This window comes from Xiphophorus hellerii, chromosome 11 (assembly GCF_003331165.1).
Source record: "Xiphophorus hellerii strain 12219 chromosome 11, Xiphophorus_hellerii-4.1, whole genome shotgun sequence".
Taxonomy (NCBI): Eukaryota; Metazoa; Chordata; class Actinopteri; order Cyprinodontiformes; family Poeciliidae; genus Xiphophorus; species Xiphophorus hellerii.
The window spans coordinates 3,508,633-3,531,878 of record NC_045682.1 but is presented as its reverse complement, the minus strand read 5'-3'; the positions used below and the strand labels follow the sequence as shown (position 1 = coordinate 3,531,878).

Below are 23,246 nucleotides of genomic sequence, written 5' to 3'. Positions count from 1 at the left end.
TGATCAGAAATCCGTCCCAACTCGTCAATATATGACGAGTCGGGAGTGAGAATGTGTTGGAATGACAGCAGGAAGGAGGATGGAGATAAGGAAGAAAATAGAGGAAACAAAGGATGGAGGTAGGACACTTTGACAGGTTCTCCTTGGAAAAAAAGTTTTCAGTATTGGTGGGATAAAAGTTGAATAAAAAAAAAAGTTCTGCATGCAAGTCAAGCATAAAGACATACCGACCAATCACAGACACACGTTCTGATTCCTGAAACAGGCTTTTGGCTGCAGGATGAAACCTGGAAAAATCCCAGGAAAGCAAAACAAAAACATGCAAACTCCACTCAGGAACGTCCAGGCTCCACGGCTTTTGCCCAAATCTTCATTGACATTCCCTTCATTGTTTCCGCTGCACCCAACTTTCTATTTCACACGCAACCTGCAGGGTAAAGTATGGTTCGAGTACGAAAACTCAGCTGCAAAGTGAAGTTATCAGCACAGAAATCCTGGCTTGTTGAACAAAGCCTTCTACCGTTGAACCTCCTTATCGCCGAGGGTGGTTGATTTTCTGTCTCTGCTTTTGTTAGGAATTACTTGTGGGGAAAATTGTAGAAGCAAAATGAAATGCAAATGTCTTCTTTTCATTTTGCAGGTATAAGAATGCATTTTTTTTCTCTAGTCTTACATGAAAAACTAGTACGAATGAATGAAATGAAATTTAAAAAAATTCTAGCTCTTTACTCAGGAATGTATTTAGTTTAATGTTAAAATCTAAGAAAATGTTGGATTTATTAAATCCTCGATACGTTTCTCTGTGATGTGTGTGTGGAGAACACCGGTGCAGCAGAGGTGTGTCATGCCATGAATTGAGGGACGGATAATGACCTCCCTAAACTCTGTCTAGAGGGACGATTTAAACCCGCCACTGTTTCACTTTGATGTCTTCAAAGAAAGCCTTGAAGTCGGCGCTGGAGAGTCACACGACATGCAGTAAAACATGCGCCGTCACACATCTTCAAATGCCTCCGCCTGTCACTCAAAAGTCCCAGACACAAACTGCAGCTCCGCGTGAAAACAGGAAGAGCGGGGAGGTAATGTGAGCCAACCGGCAAACATAAACGAAATCTCCCCTAAAAGGAAGGGGTTTGAATAATATGTGAATGTTAGATACTATTGATTCTGAAATGTAGGTGAAATAAGTTGCTCCAAGCTGCAGATTTGGAAATCAAACAGCAGCTTGCTGTTTGATCATTTGAGGAACATGCACAAAATCCTAACTCCATGCACATTTTTCTCTCAAAAATCCGTCATTTTGTAAAACTGCTGGGAAAATCTAGAAATCTACGTTTGGAAACTTTGCTGAATTCTCAGCAGTGAATATTTGCCGCTGTAAACGGGTCAGTGTTCAGGTGGAGGGTCGTTCTGCCTCCTCTCCTGTCATCCCGTTTGCCTCGGGGCGACAGACACTTCAGCTCTGACGCTGATCAGTCCTGATGGAGGGAGCTTTGTCCCTGTTTGTTCACCTAAAGCACCGTCATGTCACAGCACCACCTGGACGTGTAGCTGCCCCTCACTCTGACACAGTCATACCTGAATACCTGAATCCTTTTGATCCCATTTTGAGATTTTGACTCTGTAGTTTGTAGCAATAACAAGTTACAATAAAATGTGTTATTAGTAATAAAGTCATCGTGTTTCATATTTCTATCAAAAGTCAATCAGGACGAATTATTTCCCTCCCATTTAGCTTTAGAAATCTTTGTGTCATATCAAAATGTCATATTTGTTAAGGTGTAACTTAAAAAAAAAAAAACTGGCCCAAACTGCAACAAACAATCAGATCTGCAGAGAGGATCATCACTGCTGACTTGTATAGGTCGAAAGTAAAAAAAAAGGGTCACAAACATCTCAGCAGACCCCACACATCCTGGAACCTGAACTGAAGTCAACTCCTTGTTTGTGCACACAGTCTTGACCAATAGACAAAGGATGGAGGTTCTGATTATGTTCTGTGCTCCATTGCCTTGTTTTCTGTTGTTCTCCATTATCATCATCAAGTTTAATTCAGCAACAAAAAAATTCAGAATTATTTACCATGACAAAAACCAGACAGTGGTGTTCCTCCCTCAGGCGTAAGGGACACAGATTTGGACCAAAAACAGTCAAACCAATATGACTAGCTTTGGTAAAAAACACATGACAGTGGTACAGTGGTACAGTGGTACAGCCTGAATCGCCTTAGCTAGTGATAAATTCATTCTCACTGGGACCTCAGTAAGCCTAACAGTCTGTGGTTGCTAGCGCTTGGCAAAATTACCAAGGTGCATAGGATGAATTTCTATAGCTATGCCGATGATACTCAGCTGTGTTTATCCATCCATCCTGATGAATCCAACCAGTTAGGAAGACTTATTGAAGTTGTACTGCTGTGAGTTGGTTTGTCTCCCACAAAGAAATTTGGCAGATTGCTGCGAGTAACTATTTGTACTCTGTTTTTTTTTTTATTCCATAAATTTCACTACCCCCTCTGATCTTATCTGTTTAGTTGTGTTTCTCTCCTCCATGAAGCCTCTAAAGAAGCTGCTGGTGCCATTAACTCTTTGCTTTTTCTTTAACTTAGAAAATACTCCTAGATCAGTTCTTATGTGTTTTTGTGTTTGTTTGTCTGCTCTAACTACAGTGATTATAAGAAAACTCATTTCCACTTTCTTCACATGCATGCTCAATATAAAGGATTGGTGGGCATTTAGATAGATAGATAGATAGATAGATAGATAGATAGATAGCTAGATAGATAGATAGATAGATAGATAGATAGATAGATAGATAGATAGATAGATAGATAGATAGATAGATAGATAGATAGATAGATAGATAGATAGATAGATAGATAGATAGATAGATAGATAGATCAAGCTTTCACCTGGACATACACCACCAGTCTTTTTGCTCGTAATGAGAGTGGGGTTTTAATGGAGGGGTGGACTGTTCCTGGAATATCACCATTCCGACGGGATGTGCTGGATGACTTGTGATTAGCTGGCAATTTATTCTGGTGGGCACGATTGAGAGGAAGGGGCCCTGAAATGGTAATGTGTTTAAATGTCAGAGGAAAGGTAAGGTTCTCATCAACCTTTGGTCACCCGTCCACTTTGAATATTCTTATTGCCATCATGTATTAGTAATGAGAGTTGAAAAGTAAGTAAAATTTAACCTTCGCTGTACCTGAGGAAACTATGAATATTAACGAAGCCTATTATGTGTACCTGATCTGAAAGAATTTTAACCCTGCTCCTGGATCGCTCGCTAGCTGAAATCAAATTTCTTTATTTCTGTCCCCATTACTTTTTCTCTTCTTTTGTATTCCATATTTTAACATTCTTTCCCTTTCCTGCAATCTCCTCTTCTCTGTTAGCCTTTTTGGTTTCTATTGTTGTTCTTTTCAATAAATTCATCTCCACACCTGTCATTTCTATTATTTTATTTCTCAGATTGACTCCCATCTTTTGTTTTTTGAGCTTAATTCAAACTTAATTTAAGTTGATCCACCACAAATGTCATCTCAAGGTACTTTACAACACTAACCAGTCCCATTTTATGGCATCGACATCAGTCTGAATTAAATTCAAATCATCCAGTTCATCCAAGGCAATCATACAGTTACAATTCAGTTATGGTTGGTCAGTAAATTAGCACCAATAACTGGGAAATCTTCAGCAAACAGAGTCAATAACTTTGCAGTAATCCATTTGTCTGAAGAGGTTTCATAAGTAACAGTTGGTGGAACGGTTGGGAGAAGATGCTCTTACTATGACGTTTCTGTGGAACGTGTTTGTGTAACTCACTTATTCCTGGTGCTAAATTATTCCACTGCAACGAGGGTCTACTTTTACTGCATCTATGTGGTGGAAACATTTTGTTTTCTAACATGTTTCTGCCTGATTGAGGCCGAAGTAACAGCTGGACCAGATGACACCCTTCTTCCTTTCTCTTCTCCTCATTCTTTGGCACTCTTCTCTTTCTGTCAGTCTTTTCTCTCCGTCTTCTCATTTCTCACAGGAGGGGAGAAAGCTGTTTGCCATGCAGAAATGCTGTTTGCATAGATCAGGCCAAAGTGGGACGTGTGTGTAGGCGTGTGTGTGTGGCTTTTATTCCCTAGATTGAGGCTTGATCAAGGCATCATCAACACACACACAAACACCCCCACACATGATCCCACCCCTGAGAGTCTGGTGCTTTGACACATCTTTCTGCAAAGGACAACAAAGATTATTACTGTTTCATTGCAATAATTAGGCTCTAAAAGTGAGGCAGCACGTTGTCTGTCTTTAAATGAAACAGAATGATGTGAAAAGACGCCATGACGCGTCGATGGTTATGCTTAATAAAAGATTTTTCAAAAGGAAACACTGCCAAAGCACGCAAGTGTTTTTGATCTACTTTCTAATGCAAACATCTCAGTACACTTGAAATAAGACAAAACTTAAAAGCATAATTTCAGCAAGACATAAGGACTTGTTTTAAGCAATTAATTACTTAATATTAAATTTAAAAAGTACTAGTGCTAATGGCAGAATGTTTAAATTATAACAGGACATTTTTCCCGTGTTAAAAATAAAATAATCTGCCAGTGAAAATAGTACTCTTTCATCAATATTCTAGAATTATTGACCTAGAACAAGCTCCTGCATCTTTCTAAAACGTTACCTGTGAGTTAGTTTTGTCCTATTTCTGTGTACAGCAATATTTTCTCTACAAACTACACCATACAGTTAGTGCATACATTTAGATCCCGTTCCGATTTAGTAAATTTGGTAACTGTCTTTAATCAATCAGTCACTTCCAGACGCCACTGATCAAAACCTTTTCAACACCATGAGCCGAACCAAAGAGTTTTCCAAAGAAGGAGACAGAAGCTGGAATGGAGAACACGACTGTCACCTGGAAGCTTGCTGAGAAGCTGTTACTGTGATTATTTATAAGGGAAAAAAAGGAATAGCTAACTTCTTTTTGGTCTCTTTTTGGTCGATCTTACGTCATGGGGTGACGATGGTCAAATTAGAGGTGAAGGATCAGCCCTGGAGTACATATGAGGAGCTTGTTGCTAATCGGAAGAGAACTGCCACCATAGTCACCAAGATTACCAATTACATTGGTACTCCTGGTTACTTACTGAAAAATAATATTAAAATTTTGTGTTTTATTTTGTAATAACACAATTTTTCTTGATATGTTTGTCTGGGTTTGTCGCAGGTCTCTGACTGTAAGATATTTGTTACTTCCTCTGCTGTAGCACTCGCTCTGTTTGATAGGAAGATTAGATCAAATGTGTCTACAAAGTTTTCATTAAAAAAATCATCTTGCCATCATTAAACCATAGAAAACTTCAGTCTGTCAGTCAGCCTCTCATCATTCTGCTCATCACTGAAACCATCCTCACCCTCTCTTCCTCCTCTGCTTCCTCCTCCCTTTTTCACCTCTTCCTCCTCGGGCCCTTCACACCAAATTCACTCGGATTCCCGCTCAGAGCTGGGAGCTATCGATTTGCCGGAGTGATAGAGGTGGGAGGTGTGCAGCGGGGGTCCGGCTGCTCAGCCTGAATCTTTCACAGGGCCCGATCGATAACAGCTCCTTTTCTCCCCCTTCAAAGGTTTTCATTCATACAGACAAACACAGAAGAAGGAGGAGAAGGAAGAAGGGGAGGCACGAGGAACGAGTGACGAGGAGAGCTGCCTTTCTCTTCTCTCCTTACTCCTCGTTTCTCGACGGAATCGTCGGCTGACCTCAGGTCAGACCCAGGGGGGAAATGAGGAGGAAAAGCAAAGTGGAAATGTGAGCTATTATTAAGGGAGGAAATTAAAAAGTTTAAAAAGAGGGTAGAGCGGGAAGTGAAACAGAAACCAGTTTATGAATGACCAGTAAAAGGGTGACAGATTGGGACGATCAGAGGAGATGAAGCTTTAGAGATTTTTTCACGTAACAAAGAGGAATCCCGAGGACGCTGAGGAGCAGAAGCAGGGAGTGTGAGAAAGGTTTCCCTCAGCGAGCGTTAAACTTCTATAGGCTTTTCTCAGTAGATTCTACCTCAAGGTTTTTACATCAGCTTTCTTCTTCCTTTATCATTCTATCACCTTTCAATGCTTTCCCACCTTCTGCACCCTTCTGCACAAAACTTTTTTTTTTCTTCCACCTGTTCCCCTGTTGCTCCTTTTTTTCCATGAACATTGGATTGCTTCCAAGCTCGGCAGGCACCACGGCTGCCGTATTGGAATAGAGAATCTCCTGAGTTATAAATTTCCCTCTGTAGATAAATATCTATAAACCCAAAACCGAGCTTGACAAGGTTACACCTTCAAGTTTCAGAAGTTTGATTGCTATCTTTGAGGGCAAAGCTGCTTGTATTGACGTGTATCGATTAGAAGATCCTTGAGTATCTGAATATAAATCTCTGTGTTGGTGTATACAATGGCATGTACTCCATTTTCATAGAAACTAATTGGGGGATTTCAAATCACACAGATTTGCAAATGAAGGTAAATAAATGTTTTTCCATCTTAAATTTGAGAAAATATTCTGCAAATCAAGCAGAAAACGATCAAAACAGAGAAAAACTATGTCATAAACAGCACATATTACCTGACTTTATTGACAATTCGATTTTATTACATAAAAATTCATTATTTATGTTTTGCCTTGAAACAGATTCTACATTCGTGTGACAAAGTGGTAAAGACTGTATTTATTAACAACATATTTCTAATTTATTTTATCTCCTTACAGCTGTCCATAATGATGCAAACATTCTTGTTGTAACTTTGATTTGCATACTAGCCAGAGTATTTTGTGGTATATTATATCACAGTTAAAAGCTAACACTACTGAGCCAGTAGACACATTTCAATGTTTCCTCTGTTGCTTGGTTTGACCTATTTTCTCATGGTGCAGACTAACGGAGTGCACATGTGTTTCCAGTTCTGTAGAAAACCCGTACTGAGAGGTTAAGATGTCTGAAAATAAAACGCGTCACGAAGCAAAAACCCGGCATTATAGCTGGATGAGTAACTGCTTTTGGCTCAACTGAACGTCCGAATTGGAGGTTTCCAACCACCGAAGGCGCAAAGGTTGTGTCTGAACCAACACACACAGAGGCAAAGGGCTGGGATTTGTAAGGCTAAATCCTGCCCATTAACAAACAGGAAAAACAAAGCCTTGATTATTCAAACACAGGCGTCACTCTGCAGCTTCCTGAGGGAATTCTGATCCCGGGCATCAAAGACTTCCAGCGTGTTCGCTGAGCTGTTCCGCAGAAAACAACCTTTCTTCATCAGCTACAGCGGGTGTCTTAAGCTATGACAGACCCTGAAAAGATAAAAACAATGCAGAGGAAACCATCTGGTCTCTCAAGCTGTTCTTTAATGGTGTAATTCAGTGGTATGGATACAGGAATGTCAGTCATAAACTACAACAGGGCTGTCTGTAGGCTTTCCATGAGAGCTTTTCAGCTTGCAGTGTTATCCAGGGCTCAGGGCATCAGAGACAATTACCCATTGGTGATATCTCTTCCTTTCTTCACCAGAGGTTCTCGCTAATTTGATGCTCTGGTGAGGAAGATTGTTGGCTTTAATACAAATCATGTTTCAATCGTTACTTGAAGACCTTAAGCCCCGGCGCCGGCTCTCCGGAGAGCCGTGGTAATGAGGCCTGTTGGGATTTCAATCATTTTTACATCTGTTGAAAAAAGAGAAAAGGAAAATAGCAGAGAAGAGAGAAAAATCAACTACCCCCCCCAACCTCTTCATCTCCCCCTCTCTCTGTAGAAAAAAAAAAATATTTGTTTTAAGGACTCTTGATGAAGGAAACTAAATGAAAAGCTTCTTTTTTTCAAATTTGACTTTTGTTTTCTCAAATTTTTCTTAGGCCTTGGAATTGCTCAATGCTGAAAACTCCCCACACGTTTCCGTCCAGCCCTCTTCTCGCCTCCCCCTGTTGCTGAATGAATAAATCCTTCAGTAATTGGGTTTCAGACACCTCTTTATCACACAAACCTCTCATTTTGGGCTTTAATGATGTTGTATGGTATTTTCCCCATCTCCATGGAGAAGAGTTATCCACACGTTCTCATTTTTGCTCAATTTCAAGCTTCAGAAATGTCACTCATTAACTAAACTTTGTCAGTGTTACGCTAAAAAACAGTTTTGCATTTGCAGTGTTTCCATTAACTAAGAAATGCTATTAAAATAATTTAAATAAGTTTGTTCATGTGGTAAGTTATTAAAAATCGTGCCACACCATCATTCTCCTACCACTTCCTGTCATCTTCTTCTTCGTGGTTTGCGTCAGTGGCAACATCTGATGGTTAATGTGACTCTTGAGATGTAGAAAGTCTTTTCACTGCAGTTTTACAAAATAAACCAATTTTGATTTGGCTATTAAAACAACCTCATCCCAGCACCAAAACTTCTTATTGAAAAGCGAGATTTTTTTTTTTCAAAATTGATGTGTTCCCTTTAAGAGAATTTATATATGAAATGTCAAATTGTGCAATTATATGACAAATGGTCATGCAGCTACTTATTCCTGGACAAATAAAAATATGTTTCAAGAACTTCAACCTGTCACAAAAAGAAAAAGAAAATCCTAACAAAAACTGACTAAATTGTTCGTAAGTTTGTACATTTCAGATGAACTAATCAACAATGTCTTGGCTCTTTTCTCAGTTCTGGAGTCTAAGTTGGTCAGGATGTCCCGCAGGATGAGAGTGTCTGAGAAATGTGGAAAGCTACGCAGCTCAGAAGGGTCTCTGCAGCCTTGCAGCTCTGATGTAACGCTTGCAGGGTCAGTCGGGGTCTGATTTATCACGTCTCCAAATGTCATCAGTTCCCTTTCATTTTTACTGGAAAAAATGAAAGGGAAGTTTTTGAAGAAGCCAAGCAGATCATGTCCTATCTGTACAACCACTTCATGGTTTCTGGATTCTGTTCATCCTCATTTGTTGATTATTTCATTTATAACAAGAAAATCTTTGCCATATTTTAGTGAAATAATCTGTTAGAGGAACTAGGACTTTTTCATCAACATTAAGGTATTACTGACTTAAAACAAACCCTTATATCTTGTTGACGAGTTACTTGTAAGTTAGTTTTGTCTTATTCCAAGAGTCCCAAGATATTTGTTTCAAAAGTAGACCAAAATACTCGATACGATTTTGTGTTTTTGCAGTGTGGTTGTGTAATTAAGAACAAATATCCCTTCCTCTCAGCAGCACAGTACAAGAAGTATATAAAATGCATGCTGTGAAAAACATGAGAGATTTTTGTTCCTTGCATTCTTCAGCTGAATGTAACATTCTTTAAAATGGAGCCATTTTGGAAGGATTTCAGTGGAATCTGGCTGCTGGAGTCGCTTTTGAAGCAGCACCAGGGGGCTCAGATCTGGCTGCAGCCCCTCTCCTGCTGAACTGAAGTCTGCGTTAACACTCCACCTCCACGGTGGATCAGAAGCTTCCTGCGGGGAAACGCCTCACCTCGACTCCGCACCATCAGAGGCGCTTCTCGCCTCCCTGGGAGCACTTGGCGGCCCGCTCTCCTCCATCAGGATCCGGCTGCTGCTCTCTGTTCCAATCATTCCTCCTGTGAGTGTTTTTCTTTGAGCTGCTTCTCCCGCATCAACTCTTGACAGTCTGCTGGCTCGGCTTGTCACTTTGACTTCTTTCTCCATCTCATCGGTTCTCTAGTTGGCTGAGAACTGTGTGTACTCCAGCTTCGTGTCTCGGTTGTCGGCTTGGTGTGACATCTCAACCCACTTGAGTTTTGCTTCTCCTTCCGACTTCCTGTTGTTTTCCCTTCAGCTTGACAGTAGAAGCTCCTTTTCTGTTGCACAAGCAGAGAATCGGTTAATTCATACAGGGAACGCCCAGCTTTCATGCTGTTGTGATTTATTAAATAAAGTTTGAGCCAAAATGAAATGGCTGTGTGTGAAAAGTAAGTATGACTGATTGGCTTACAGGACTATATTTAAACATCTTAAGTTTTTGAAAGGGAATTTTTTTTTTTAATCTTTGAAAAAAAATGTAAAAACAGTTACAAGCGGCTTTTTAAGAATTAAATGGCCTTTAGCTGCTGGAATAAACATGAGGCTTGAGGCAGAGAAAAGGTGTTTGTTTCCAACTTTACACAGTGGTGACATAATATACAAAGAAATCCCCAAATACTCTAATTTACAAATATTTTACAATAATGAAAAATATGACAAATATATTTAAATTCTTTACTATCAGGTGGAACTCTACATATGATTGTCTTTTGATTTAAAGGATTTTATAGAAATTCATTTGTTAAATAAACATTGAACTGATAACCTGGAATGGTTTCTCATATTCCAGATTATTCTGTTGGACGTTTATTTCAGTTTGGAAAGTTGAAACACCTTGGCACAATACATGGCATGCTATTGGCTAGCAAGTAGCCAATTCAAGGGATCAGTTGATTTTTCTCGGTGCTGATTGGCTGAACTCCCAACAGCAGATATAAGAAATACTAGATATTAGGTGCTGTGGTAGGGCTAAGATGGATTCCACTCTGCGTATTGATTTATGTTATGATATATTTTATGTTTGACTTCTTAAAATAAGCAGTTAAAAGTGTCTCTAGGGGACCTGAGGGAAGTTGTCTTCACCTACTTCAGATTAAACGAAATTGGTGTCAAACGTTTGTGCGGCAAAATTATTTGTTTGTGCCGCCGGCACCTTAAAGATATGATTAAATGTTTCTAAAAGTCATCAAAGGTCCAGCCCCTCCACATTTATAAAGTCAAAGAATATATGGTGTCAGTCAACTGTGCTGTTTGTGCTGCTTTGTGCAGCAAAATATTTGTACTGTTATAATATTTAAGATTTTAAAAAATTCCAGAAGTCCCCAGAAATTATTCTGCTCCCCCCTTCACATAAAAAAATACACAGAATTCATGTTGCTTGTGCATCTAAAAGATTTGTAACACAGTTGACTGGCACCAAATTAGCTTGATTTTATAAATGTTGGGGGCAGGTTGACCTTTCATGACCTCTGGAAACATTGATTAATATCATTAAAATGGTAGCAGAACAAACAACAATTCTTGCTGCACAAATGTTTGACACCAATTTTGTTTCATTTGAAGAAGGCGTTATGTTTATGTTCTATGTTGGCCCTAACACTTGTCAGTACTGGGGGTTCACTGTAATGCAAAGTGCAACAACAAGTGACCAGAAACATTAGTGAAAAACAACAAAGAACAAAGCAACATGAAAATCGCGAAGAAAAAAAAATTTCACTCGAATCTGCACAAAATTCACTTGTTATGAGAAGGAAAACGAGCCATAAAACCCAGCTGTGCTGCATCTCCGGGTATTTTGCTTTTAGTTTAAGCTGATTCTACAAGCATGACGCCTCTTTTGACACGTTAAAACGTAACGAAGGGCTGGAGAAGCAATGTGGGAGGAGTTATATCAGTTAATTAAAGTTTCAGAGACTGAAACATCTCTTGATGTTCCACTTTATTTCTTATTTCAAACGTAATCTCTGTACCGACTCAACAATTCCCCTGTCTTAGATCAGTCATTGAAATACAGTGACCACAACCTTTTGTCCAGTATCTCCAGAAAATAATGTAAAAAAAAAAAAAAAAAAAAAAAAAAAAGAAAAGCTGGAGAATCATGTAGTCTATCACGGCTGAAAGTGAACCACCAGATCATCAGAAAACCGGCTCTGAACACAGTCAGTCAGTTCTGGTCTGCAGCAGTCAGACCCTGCAGGAGTGACAGCTAACCTCCCTGGGCGCTACTTATTGATCAGCTCCATGCTGCTGCTGCAGTGCGTTCACGCTTCACTTAAGTGTGAGTGTGAAAGCTTCTCAATGACATGTCTCACTTCGGGTTCAGGGGTTGAAGTTTGTTTAGCCGTATTTGAACACTGTAGTCAGCTCAACATGTCCAGACAGCGGGGAAGTGTCTGCCGCAGAGCTGAAAGGGATTTATTTTCCTTTAAGGTGCTGAGAGCTGTCTCTGTGTTGTTTTCCTACAGAAGTTTAAAAAGTGCTTCTTCACAGTCAGGAATAACACTTTGACCTCAGTGAAAGTTGGGTTCTGGCTGCACAGAAGTGGAGTAAAACACACACATATTCATCATTTCATGCAATTTGGCATCACTTGTTTAGATGAAACGCGGATCCAAAGTAGATTTCTCTCAAGGCAGGTTAGGGATGGGTTTTGGGGGCATATGTGGAAATAACACAGCAGGAAATACCAGAAGGCCCAACACAGTGTTGTTGAAGTGTATTTCAAATCATATTTTGAAGCCTAGAATTAAAAAAAAAAGCTTCAATTATGTTAAAAATTATGAAAAGATGTTCATAAACAGATGAGATTATCAGCATTGTTCCTGAAAATAAAACAAAACACTGAAGTAACTGAAGACTGACGACAAGCTAACAGGCTTAGCTTTTTTCTGTTGTTGATTTTGTTGAATATTTTATATCATTAATCAAAATACAGGGATAGAAAAAGATTGTACCACTTTCTTAATATTTTGCTGTGCTCGTCAGGAATTCACAATATAATTTCACTAACATCAGTATTGACTGATATTAGACATTTTTTTTAACATATGGTTTTGGTCTGATAAATAAATGGGCTGCTTTTTAACAACCAATATTTATTTCCATCTTCTTGCAGTTTGTTTGTGGAGTGGAGGGGATTGGTTATGTAGTATTTGTTTGTTTACAGTCATGTAGCACAGGATTATGGGTCGCTTAAATGAAGCAGTGGTGAAGTCAAAGTTGTCAAAGCGGTAGTGAAATATACAGAATATAGTTAAATATCGGTTATCGGATATTTTGTGTTTTTTAATTTAACCTTTATATACCGAGATAAAATTCCATTCAGATTTAAAACCTCTTGTCAAGCTAATAGCAATATTAATATCGGATATTGATCATTTCCATAGCAGTGCATCCCCAGTGCTATCTCCTACTGCAGAAAACCGTGGCAACAAGCAATCACTGGAGGATGTGTTTATGAACAGGCAGCTTGGCCCTCTCTTCCTGAGCAAACTGCTAAAGCTGTTTCCGGTTGTAAACATGGAGGGTCAGTTTGCATTTGTCAGATATTTCCATAGATGTTCAACAAGTTTATTGTCAGGTCTCTTAGATTTCTGAATATTTAGTAACTTTTGAGTGCCATTAGCTCATTTAAAAAAAAAAAAAAATTCTTGCCAGAGGAATAATGCGCTGCAGCTGAGGTTGTGCCTTCTAATGCAGGCCGGTATGTTTCCCTCCAGGAGTTCAAAACAAAACAGATTCCCCTTCATGGGTCACAGTGGCCATGGCTGTACCAATTTTCATTCTGTCAGTATAGAGCTAGATATGGCAGGACAAAAGGCACCACTTTTGTCTCATCAACCCAAAGACATGTCACAGTTGTCTAAAGTCTGTAATTATATTTGCTACTCTGCACCTTTTTATTAACACAGTTTTTCCTTGCACAAAATTTTCAATTAAGTTTCTTTCATGAAGTTCTCCATGATGGCCAGTTTTTTTTTTTTTGTTAACAATCTTTCTTTATTTTTTAACAGTCTTCTTTCTGGGCTCCTTTTGAGGAGAAGTACAGCATTTATTCAGTGAGCCGCATGCCTCATATTTTAGAGCTCCATCAGGAATGGACAGATGGGATATAACGTGACATTTCTGTGTAAATGATGCATGGTTTGAACTAAGCATGACAAATAAATTATGACAGATTTATGTCATAAACAACATCAACAATGTGGCGTAGAGTAAAATTTGTTAAGCACCTTGTTTATGTTGTGCCCCTCACTCCTTTTTTGCATCTTTGGGAGCGTGTTGATCGACCACCAAAAAGTTTTTATGGTGGCTCAATACTGCCACTATGTGGTCACAAATAATATAGCAGCTTCACTCATTTCTGACCACCTGCCCCTCCCATGTCTATTTAGTTTGTTCCTCTGCTCGGATTCATATAGGGAGTAGCCTTTCACTACTACTCACTATACAGTATGTAGTAGTGATTAGATATTTGGTGGAATATCTAATCAATTTTTTTATATAATATTTGACAATAATATGGAAAAATGTCCAAAACTTAGTATGTTATAAAAAATTATTTACACAATTTCAATAAATAGCAATTGATTCACTCTAAGCTTTATTTATTTGTTATTTATAATGGAATCTACTTTTTCACACAAGGCTGTGTTTCTTTTTCCTTTCATACTGAAATTTCTTATTTGAAAAATGTATCTTGGGATGTTCCAGTTATTTTTGTTTGATATGTGAAAGAATTTTAAAAACAAAAGAGATCTATAAGGAATCCAAAACTTAGTTGTAGCACTGCGTGTAAAAAAAAAAGTACAAAAATAAAATGTTATTTGAAATGATTTTAAAAAATGTTAATATTGCAAACATGAATCTACAAATTTGCATAAAAATATTGTGACCCCAATTTTTAATTTATTTTCTTTTATTTTTTTTTCACAAAATTTGGCCAAATTTCTAGGTGTTTTTTTTTATGTTACATTTAGAAAAATATGTGTCAGATGTTTATAATTTTAAGGACATTTTCTATCTGAAGAAGCTGAAAATAGCTTTGGTCCCATAACCGTATTGGCTAAGTTCATTTGTTTATGTTTGTGCTTTTCATTCCAAACTGATGAGAATATTTTTGGGGCAAAAAGAAAAAGTGTCTGAATGACTGAGGTGAATGAAGGATGTTTCTGTCCATCTGGCTAATAGCTCTAATGTCGTGTCATTAAAGTTATTAGTCATTATGTAGACATGTAGAAGGGCCATGTTGCATTTTGGGAATTATTTAAACAAAATAATCTATATTAAATTTGACTAGCAGAGTTTTTATCTGTCAGTGGAATTTCTGTATTTTTACTCCACAGATCTTAACTGAGACAAATTGTTATTTCAGTTAACGTTGGGCTAAATTTGTTTCTTTCTGAAATCTGACAGCAAAATGACTTGTACCAGACTCCAAGAATGCATTTATAATTGAGTCCAGTAGAGGGAGACAGAGGATGATGAAAGTAGACGTGGCGTCACTTCCCTCATCCTCCTTGCTAACTAACAGGCTTCCTGCAAACTTGGACCAGTAGGAGAGAAAACATGACGTACAACTGAACAGGTATAATGCCTACATAAAGTGAATTTTACTGGTGTTACGTCATACACGTTTTAATCATACACACACGTTATTGTCAAATCTCAAATTTTTTCAAGCTCAGATTCTTAATGCTGTGGATGGATGGAATTAGACATTTTTCCTTTCATATTTCTGCCTACCTGATCGACTGAATTCGAGCTTCATTACCTTGTTTATGGTAAATATTTGCAGCGTAAGATTACTTTGTGTTTTGCAGCAGGTTTATCACAGCAGTACCTCTGGGTTTTGGATCTTATTTTACATCCAAAACCAAACTGCACTCAAGTTTTTCTAAATGTTGAGGAACTAGAACTATGTATGTTTTGTGAGTTTACAGTGATTGTAAATGACACATTTAGCTGCCACAGCATCTTCTGTGGTTTGTAGACAATTGTATCCACTGTGTTTGTGTTAGAGGTTGGTGGATCGATCCAAAATATCAGTTATGTATCAATTCTGATCAAGCAGGGCTGTTTGGTACACTGAAAGAAGCTGACCTCTAGTCGCTCCCAGCTGGGACGTAGGTGCTCAGAGCAGGTTTTTATGTGCATGTAGATGAGTTCAACAGGAGCTTTCTTTGTCTGCAAACTGAGGTCACCAGCTGGACATCTGAGCTGAAGAAAAAGTAACTAAAAATAAAAAGGAAAAAAACCTTCAGAAAGATGGGAGAAGTATTGATCAAGACCCCTTTAAAAGATCGTCTGAAGGGTCTGGCTGATTGGACCCAAGACTTCTGCACAGTACTTTGTTTAATACTGACCAGCAGAATAGATGTAGACAAGAAGGCCTTGGTATTTTTAGACAGGCCTGTGTGTGTTGAGCTGATTGGGTGCTTGTGTGTGTGTGTTTGCACTGTGACCTCTCCTTCCTGTGGAGTCAGTGGGTCGTCTACCCAGAGTCCCCTGCGGGGCCAGCTGTCAGGGCCCTCGTCCAGCGTTGTCTACCTCAGACTGTGGGAAAGTTGCAGCTCTGGTTTGTCCCACAAGTCTCTCTAATATCTTAACAACCACCTCCTTTTTTTTCATCCTGCTTCCTGAGCTTGACGGCTGAATATAGCCCTGATAGGGCTGTGAATTCCCCGCTTTGTCCCGGAAAAGGCTTTCACCGTTGAGATTTTCTATTTCTTCTCTCAACTGTTGTGGAAGAGTTTCTGCAGCTTCAGCTGCTGCATTTTCCAGGATAATTTGATGTTCGTGTATTTAAATAATCCAGCAACAAACCCAACCATGACGGATGGACAGACAGATGATTGGTTGGCGGGTTGCATGGTTGGCTGAGCGCTCAGAGCACTTAACCCCATTGCTCAATACCACACCATCATCAGCACCATGGGCCATTACTGTCCAGGAAATATGTTGAATTATTCAATCACTTCCTCTCTTCGTTGTCCACAGGATGCAAACCTTCACAGCAGCGATGCTCAGATTGGTGCTGGTCACAACCTACATTAGAGTTAAAAAGGTTATACACTTCAAGAAATATGCATATTTTTATTTTACTTTTTATACCTAAATGCAACTAAAGAAATGTCACTTTGGAATAATTTGTATTATTATAGTTTAGCCTAAACAAGGATGCTTTGTAAAAGTATTTTTGCACCTTTGAACTTTCTCACATTTTGTCACATTTAAATCACAAATTGTATTTCAATTAGGATTTTACACTATGTGACTAGTATTGTACAGTTGTGTCCACTTTGACTCTGTTTACACAACAACGTTTCCAAAAACGTTTTCCATTGTGTACAGAAAAAAAAAGCATTTACACTGCAGTGGTATGAAAATGATAAAGGCACTAGAAACAATACCCATGTCTTATGTTATTTATTTGTTTTTTTGTTTTGGACAGGCTGTAGTAAAATGTCAGGTTGGTGACATGGCTGACATAATTGCATCTAAATGGTTTTGGTTTGTGTGTTCATGGACATGATCAGCATGCTGTTTCTGGGAGCTGTGGTTTCCAAGCTTATGAGCTTCCGCCTCACAAAGCAGCCCTCCCACATGACTCCCCCACACAACTCCTTCAGACTAGCCATCAGCAATTAGCAAACACCTGGTGGACCTGGGGAGCTCATTATATGAGCTGCTTCCCAGTAAATTGCAGGTAAAAACTTTATTAAAGGGTTAATAGGAGCGCCGTTGTGATGACTTCCTAACTGCAGAGTTTCTGAAAGAGCAGAAGATTTTAGAGGGACAGAGACCCAATTTCAGTGCGTTAAAACATGAAGTAACATTTCTTCTAAGTAATATTTGATTTATACAACATTTTTATAAGGACTAATGGTAAAATAGTAGCATGATTTTGCTATAAAATGACACAATTTGACTGGAAAATACATAATACTGCCCCTTTGATAAATAGAGCACACTTGATTCACTTGGCACTAAGCTTTTTGCACTTAGGCTAAAATCTATGAAGCCAACAGACCCGAGAGTAAAGTCTGTTTTTGTTATTTCATGTTCCATAAAAGTACCTAGAATCCGTCACTAGAAAATGAAATTTGAAAACATGTCTGATAAGGTCAAAGCATTTAAATCAAATCTCTGTGCTTCCTCTCTGCCTTGAATTTTGAAACATCTGAAATTTGAGTGGCTGGAAAAACAATTGGGGAGGAATGAGTGTGATGATGGATGTGATTTCCAGAGGCTAGGGAGAGGGGATGTTTGTCATCCCAGCAGAAGAAACAGGAAGAGAGTTGAAACCTCTCTCCTGACCTCTTGACCTGACAGCGTTCCCACCCTCCTCCATCTGTGCACCCTGACTTATTCCGAGGTTTTTTTCTGTTTGAGCTCCAGTCGTCTCACTGTCCACTTCTAAAACTGAGGCTAAATTATCCACAGCATGTCAGTTGTAATTTCTGAGGGAGAAATGTGCAACTGAGTTGCTTAAATAAAGAAATGTACATAATGTGCATGTCTATTTGAGCATTAAAAGAGATAGACTATGTGGTAATAAAAAATGTGCAGTGGTTGTACAGACATTTGCTTCAGATTAATTCTGAATAAAAATAATGTCAAGCAAGACTCAATAGCAGAATAAGTTGTTTGGAATTGGAAGAGAGGGCTTGGAAAGTTTCTCATTTGTGCAACTCACTACAACTGAACACAGAAATCCTTTATCTTCAAAATGTGAGACCATTTCAAGGGAAATAATGAGACTTTCAAATAGTATAACATTTATTGTCAAGAATCATTATTACATTCAAAAACATTCATGCACACACACAAATTTTCTTACTTTTTCAGCTAATATACTAATGCGCAATGGAGACACTAAGCAATAGCTGGAGAAAATATGGATGAACACTTTCATTACACAGTTTTTGAACTGAAGTCCTAAACAACTTTAGTGCATTTCCTGCAGCTTCTTCAGGGCTCATCTTTTCTTCTTTGTGGGTAACAGATGTGAGCGTGACATTCCTGGAGTCATGTTATCATTGTGAGATTAAAAGTTATAATTTTTAAAGTGTCTTTGAACAAAGCTGGATTACTTATGTGGTGGCTCCCTGTCCTTTATCCATTTTTCACAGGTTTCTTTCACTTGCCTGTGAGAGTCAGTGATTAACATCTGCACGGATTCTTGATGGGTAGGTGATTTTTGTTTCAAGTTTCTTTGACTCCCATGAACCTCCAGCAAAATAAAAATAAAAGCCCACAACTAATAACCACAAGTCTGAGTGGGTATGGCAGGGCGTGGAAATCCAGTGATTTACAGAAGAGTCTGATGTCTTCTGTCTTCAGAAATGTCCTCAAAGGTTCTCTTTATACTTTCTTTCTTAGTAAAAATACTCAGAGGACGAGAAAAATGATTTATGATATAGGTTTAGAAATGATCATGCAGCTGGATTTTATGCACATTTTTCTATTCTGTAATAGAAACTATGACAATAATGGAGTCGGTTCAACTGGTTTTTCTACATCTTCCAAAATTGTAAATATTGTTTTACCATTTGATTTGAGGACAAAGTGCAGATCGAGTCCCGTACGGCAATGATCTTGATCTCTGTGTTTGTGACCGAATGTCACCCCAGACATGGCATCACAGAATTGGGAGCTGGTAAATGGGGTTTATTGGTAAAAGCTTGTGGTGCGCGTGCATTATTGATGTTCTTTATCACACTTTCATTGCTCACACACAGAGACGGTCGGCAGAGTGTGTGTGTGTTAACTTCTATTTCACGTATAGGTGCATGTGGAGGACCGTATGTCGAGTGTCGTCATTGTTTGTCTGAGGTTGCTGGGGGCGGGTGCAGAGGAAAAGGTGCATTTAGTCTGCTGAGAAGCATTTTGATTTTAGGTAATAAAAGGGGAACAAACTTGTGTTCCCATTTAAATATATTTCTTCTAGGACTCTTTTTGTGTTTCTGTAACACCCATCCATTTATATTCACTGCTTTAGGAAGCCATTAGTCTGAGCCAGCCGTGATTACTTATTTATGGGCCCAACAGAGTACATTGAGGGGAGTGGCGCACCAGGATGGGGGAGCAAACTGTTGTTTGACTCCTCCCCTGGATTTTAACTGCAGATGATGTTAACATTCACAATTTAACCAGCAAAAACACAAGCACACCGAATCCACACCCTGTTTCAGGAGATGTTTAACTTGATTGCAGGTTAGGGACATGAGGTCAGAATGGGTCATGTTCGGGATCTTCATAGCAAATTAAGCTTTAGGGAAATCAGACCCACTAATGGACACCAGTAGTGATCCCTTTGTAAATCAAACGAAAATCGGAACGCTGATTGTGAATGAAGGGTTATCTGAGGCCAGCATGGGTGCTGGAACACAACACAACACAACACTTACTGTAGGTACCTAAGTGTCAAAATACATCAATTTAAGTCAATTTAAATGTTGGTACTCTATTTTTGTTTGGTTACTCACCATCCTTTCTGATGCTTTGCATTTTGTTTTGTGTGCAACAAGAAAAAAAAAATAAAAATGTCAATTGGACTGTCTTGTTGACGCCTTGATTGCTGTCATTTTTTGGCTTGTTACGTTGTGTAATATGACACACCCATCAAACATTTCTCTTTACATTGTCATACTGATAAATTAATAATGAACATTTTATTAATGACCCACCTAACTTTAAAACTGATTTTGCAACATAATTGTGTTTAGTTATATTTTTCTGTTTTTAATAAAAATGCCCTGTCTTTGGACTTTTAGGGGTGGAGCTCTAAGGGTAAACAGAAAGGCCTACTGGAAGAGACAAATCTTATGTGATATTAAGAAGTTCATAAGAGGTTGTTATTTTTGGAATTCATGTTTTATGTAATTATTTGGAGATTACAATATACTTTTATTGGTTCAATGCAGTCAAATCTGTTTACAACTTTATTTCTATTAGTAGGTCTGAGACTTATCGGATCCTAGCAGGCAGTTACTGGAACACTTCCGATCAAACTAAGAGGGTGCCATTTCAAAAGAACCTGATCTCAAAGCGTTTTACAATTTGAAAGAACACAGATTAACATTTAACTCAAAAATGATAACATCCCCCGTCGATTGCATCGATTCATTTACTTGCAGCACTACTACAAGTATGAATATGGGAACAGCAGCCACTGACTCTGAAGCAATCCCTCACACTGAGCAAGAATGTAGAAACAGTGAGAGAAGAAACTCTCTTTTAAAGAGGAAGAAACCTTCAGCAGAACCTGGCTCATTGTGAGCGTCTGTCTGCCGCCACCGACTGACGTTGGAGAAGCAGCTGATGACAATTATAGTGGCTCCATCACAACATACAGGAGCTTGTGTTACTTAAATAATTCCTAAATAAAAAGTAGTAGTTCCACTGGCAGATGATTTCACTTATAACAAGACATTTTATCATGTTAAGTGAAATCATCTGCCAGTGGAGCCAAATCTTTTTTTTAAAATCAATATTAATGAATTATTGGCACAAGCTCCTAAATTTTCCTGAAAAGTTACTTGTAAGTTAGTTTTGCTTTATTTCACTAGAAACTAGATGAAAAAATTCTTTTTGTGTTTTTGCAGTGCGCTAGGTCCTTGCCTTGCAGTTCTCAGTCAACCTGCAGAATATTCAGGAGGCGGCTGACGACGCAACCTCAGATAAGACAGGATGAATGGAAGTTAGTCTGGCCTCGTTGTTGGAATAAAACTGTCGTCTTGATTACTGGTAAGATGGAACAGCTGCATGATAAAATCAGACCATATGAACTCCGCTTTTGTTTGAAAACTGTTCTTTTATTGGTTCGTCTTTTGCCAGGGGGGCAGCAGCAGCCACACCACACTGAGAGGAACAAAGAAACTCAAACAACAACATTGGTGCTCTTCGCTTTCACTGAGTGCTGTAAAATAAATACAACATGGTTAATGTTAGCACAATTGTTGCAACCATTCAAATAAATATATAGGTGAAGCAAAAACAGCAGTGAAACCAACTGTGAAATGCATATTGCCTTATATATAATATATATATATTTATTTTAGATAGATTTATATATATATGTGTTCTATATACTCTCCCTAGATTCTTTAACAACTTACAAGATGCCAACTAGCACCAGGAACGATGCTTGCTACAACTCAAGGAGAAGTGGAGTGGTTACTGTGGGCGCCTTCAAACATTTAGCAGCAGACAGATTCCTGAAGATGCAAAGGACTGAATTCATACAGACATACAGAATCATCTGGTGAGGCGAGTTGTGGAGGATGAAGAGCAGCAATGCATGCTAATCAAAACTCTTTCAACTGAAATTAGTTCTTAGTCAATGTTTTGACATTTTTTGAATTGCAAATTGAAAGTGTTTCTGAAAAGTCAGCATTTAAATATAATACTTGCAAAAAAGCAAAAACAAGAAGACATCTAAGGAGTGAGGAAGCAAGGAATTGGAAGTAATGAAAAGAGGAGGAAGAATGAAAGAGAACACTGTAAAAAAGAAATGTCGCTAATTTATGGTAAAATACCGGCAAGCTGTGGTTGCCAGAATTTTACCATATTTATAGGGTAAAATTGGAGATGATTTTTTTTTTTTACAATGTAAAAAGGACAGAAAGAGGGACAGAAGGATGAGGAAGGAAAAAGCTAACTGAAAAGAGGGAGTAAAGAGAGAAAGGAAAGAAGGAAATGGAGGATGAAGAAGGAAAATTGGCAAAAGAAAAGAAGGATAGAGGGAGAAGAAGGAAAATGGCAGAAGTAAATAAGAAAATGAGAAAAAAGATGGAAAGATGCAGGAAAGCAACAGGAATAAAGTTAGGAGAGGAAAGATGGAGGGTAAAATGAAAGAGAGAAATGAAACTGCAGCTTTTTAAACTCAGTTCATGTTTCAGAACATTAACATTAGTTTGCCAGCTTTCAGGCCGGATGTGTCAATAAAAATATGAACTATTAAAAACTATTAACTTAAACTAAGCTTGTCTGGAACTGAGTTTGGCTTCTCCTCCACAGTTCCCCTCTGTGTGTTTCTGTACATAACAAACCGAGCAGCTAAAGAGTTCAAGCTAAAACATTTCCAGAATGAAACACTTGTTCCTCACATGGTCTTCACAAGCACCGAGGTTTGACTGCAGGCATTCAGCCACTAAAGAGGAGATTCTGTGCAGAATCCGCCTGGGTCCACAACAATGAAGATGCAATTGAAAAAACGTTTTAAAAATCTTTACCACAACACGCTTCTGTTTTGAGATCAGGCACCCAAGCTGTTCTGCTGCTTTTGAAGCATAGTCATTCACAGTTGCATGCATATACCAGCAAAGTATCAAAAATGGCTCCAATGAGGAACTTCTTTTTTGTTTTCAGAAAGCATGGTTTTATGTGTCTAGAATATAAAAATGGGTCCTCGCATGCATCTTCATTGATGTGGACGTAACATTTAGGGATTTGATTACTGAGCATCTGATTATGTTGTTTGGACTATTTGCAGTAATTATGGCGTAGACAATAGTAAATGCGGAAAAAGTTGCAACATTGTGACTAAAAAAAAGGGAGGAAAACATTAATAAGTGAAAACTCAACTTTCAGTGTAGGATCAGTGATGTACGGAAAAATCTAGGGCAACTCTCAGGCAAACCCTGGACAGTACCGCTTCATAA

The 23,246-nt window shown here is 38.5% G+C and overlaps 1 long non-coding RNA gene across 1 annotated transcript; it reads left to right on the top strand.

The window, feature by feature from the left end:
* The first annotated feature begins 15,084 nt into the window (after positions 1-15,084).
* LOC116728952 (uncharacterized) lies at positions 15,085-23,134 on the top strand. The gene is made up of 3 exons (XR_004341048.1): positions 15,085-15,166; positions 21,189-21,330; positions 21,421-23,134. It is a non-coding gene; the product is annotated as an uncharacterized LOC116728952 (long non-coding RNA).
* The last annotated feature ends 112 nt before the right edge of the window (positions 23,135-23,246 follow it).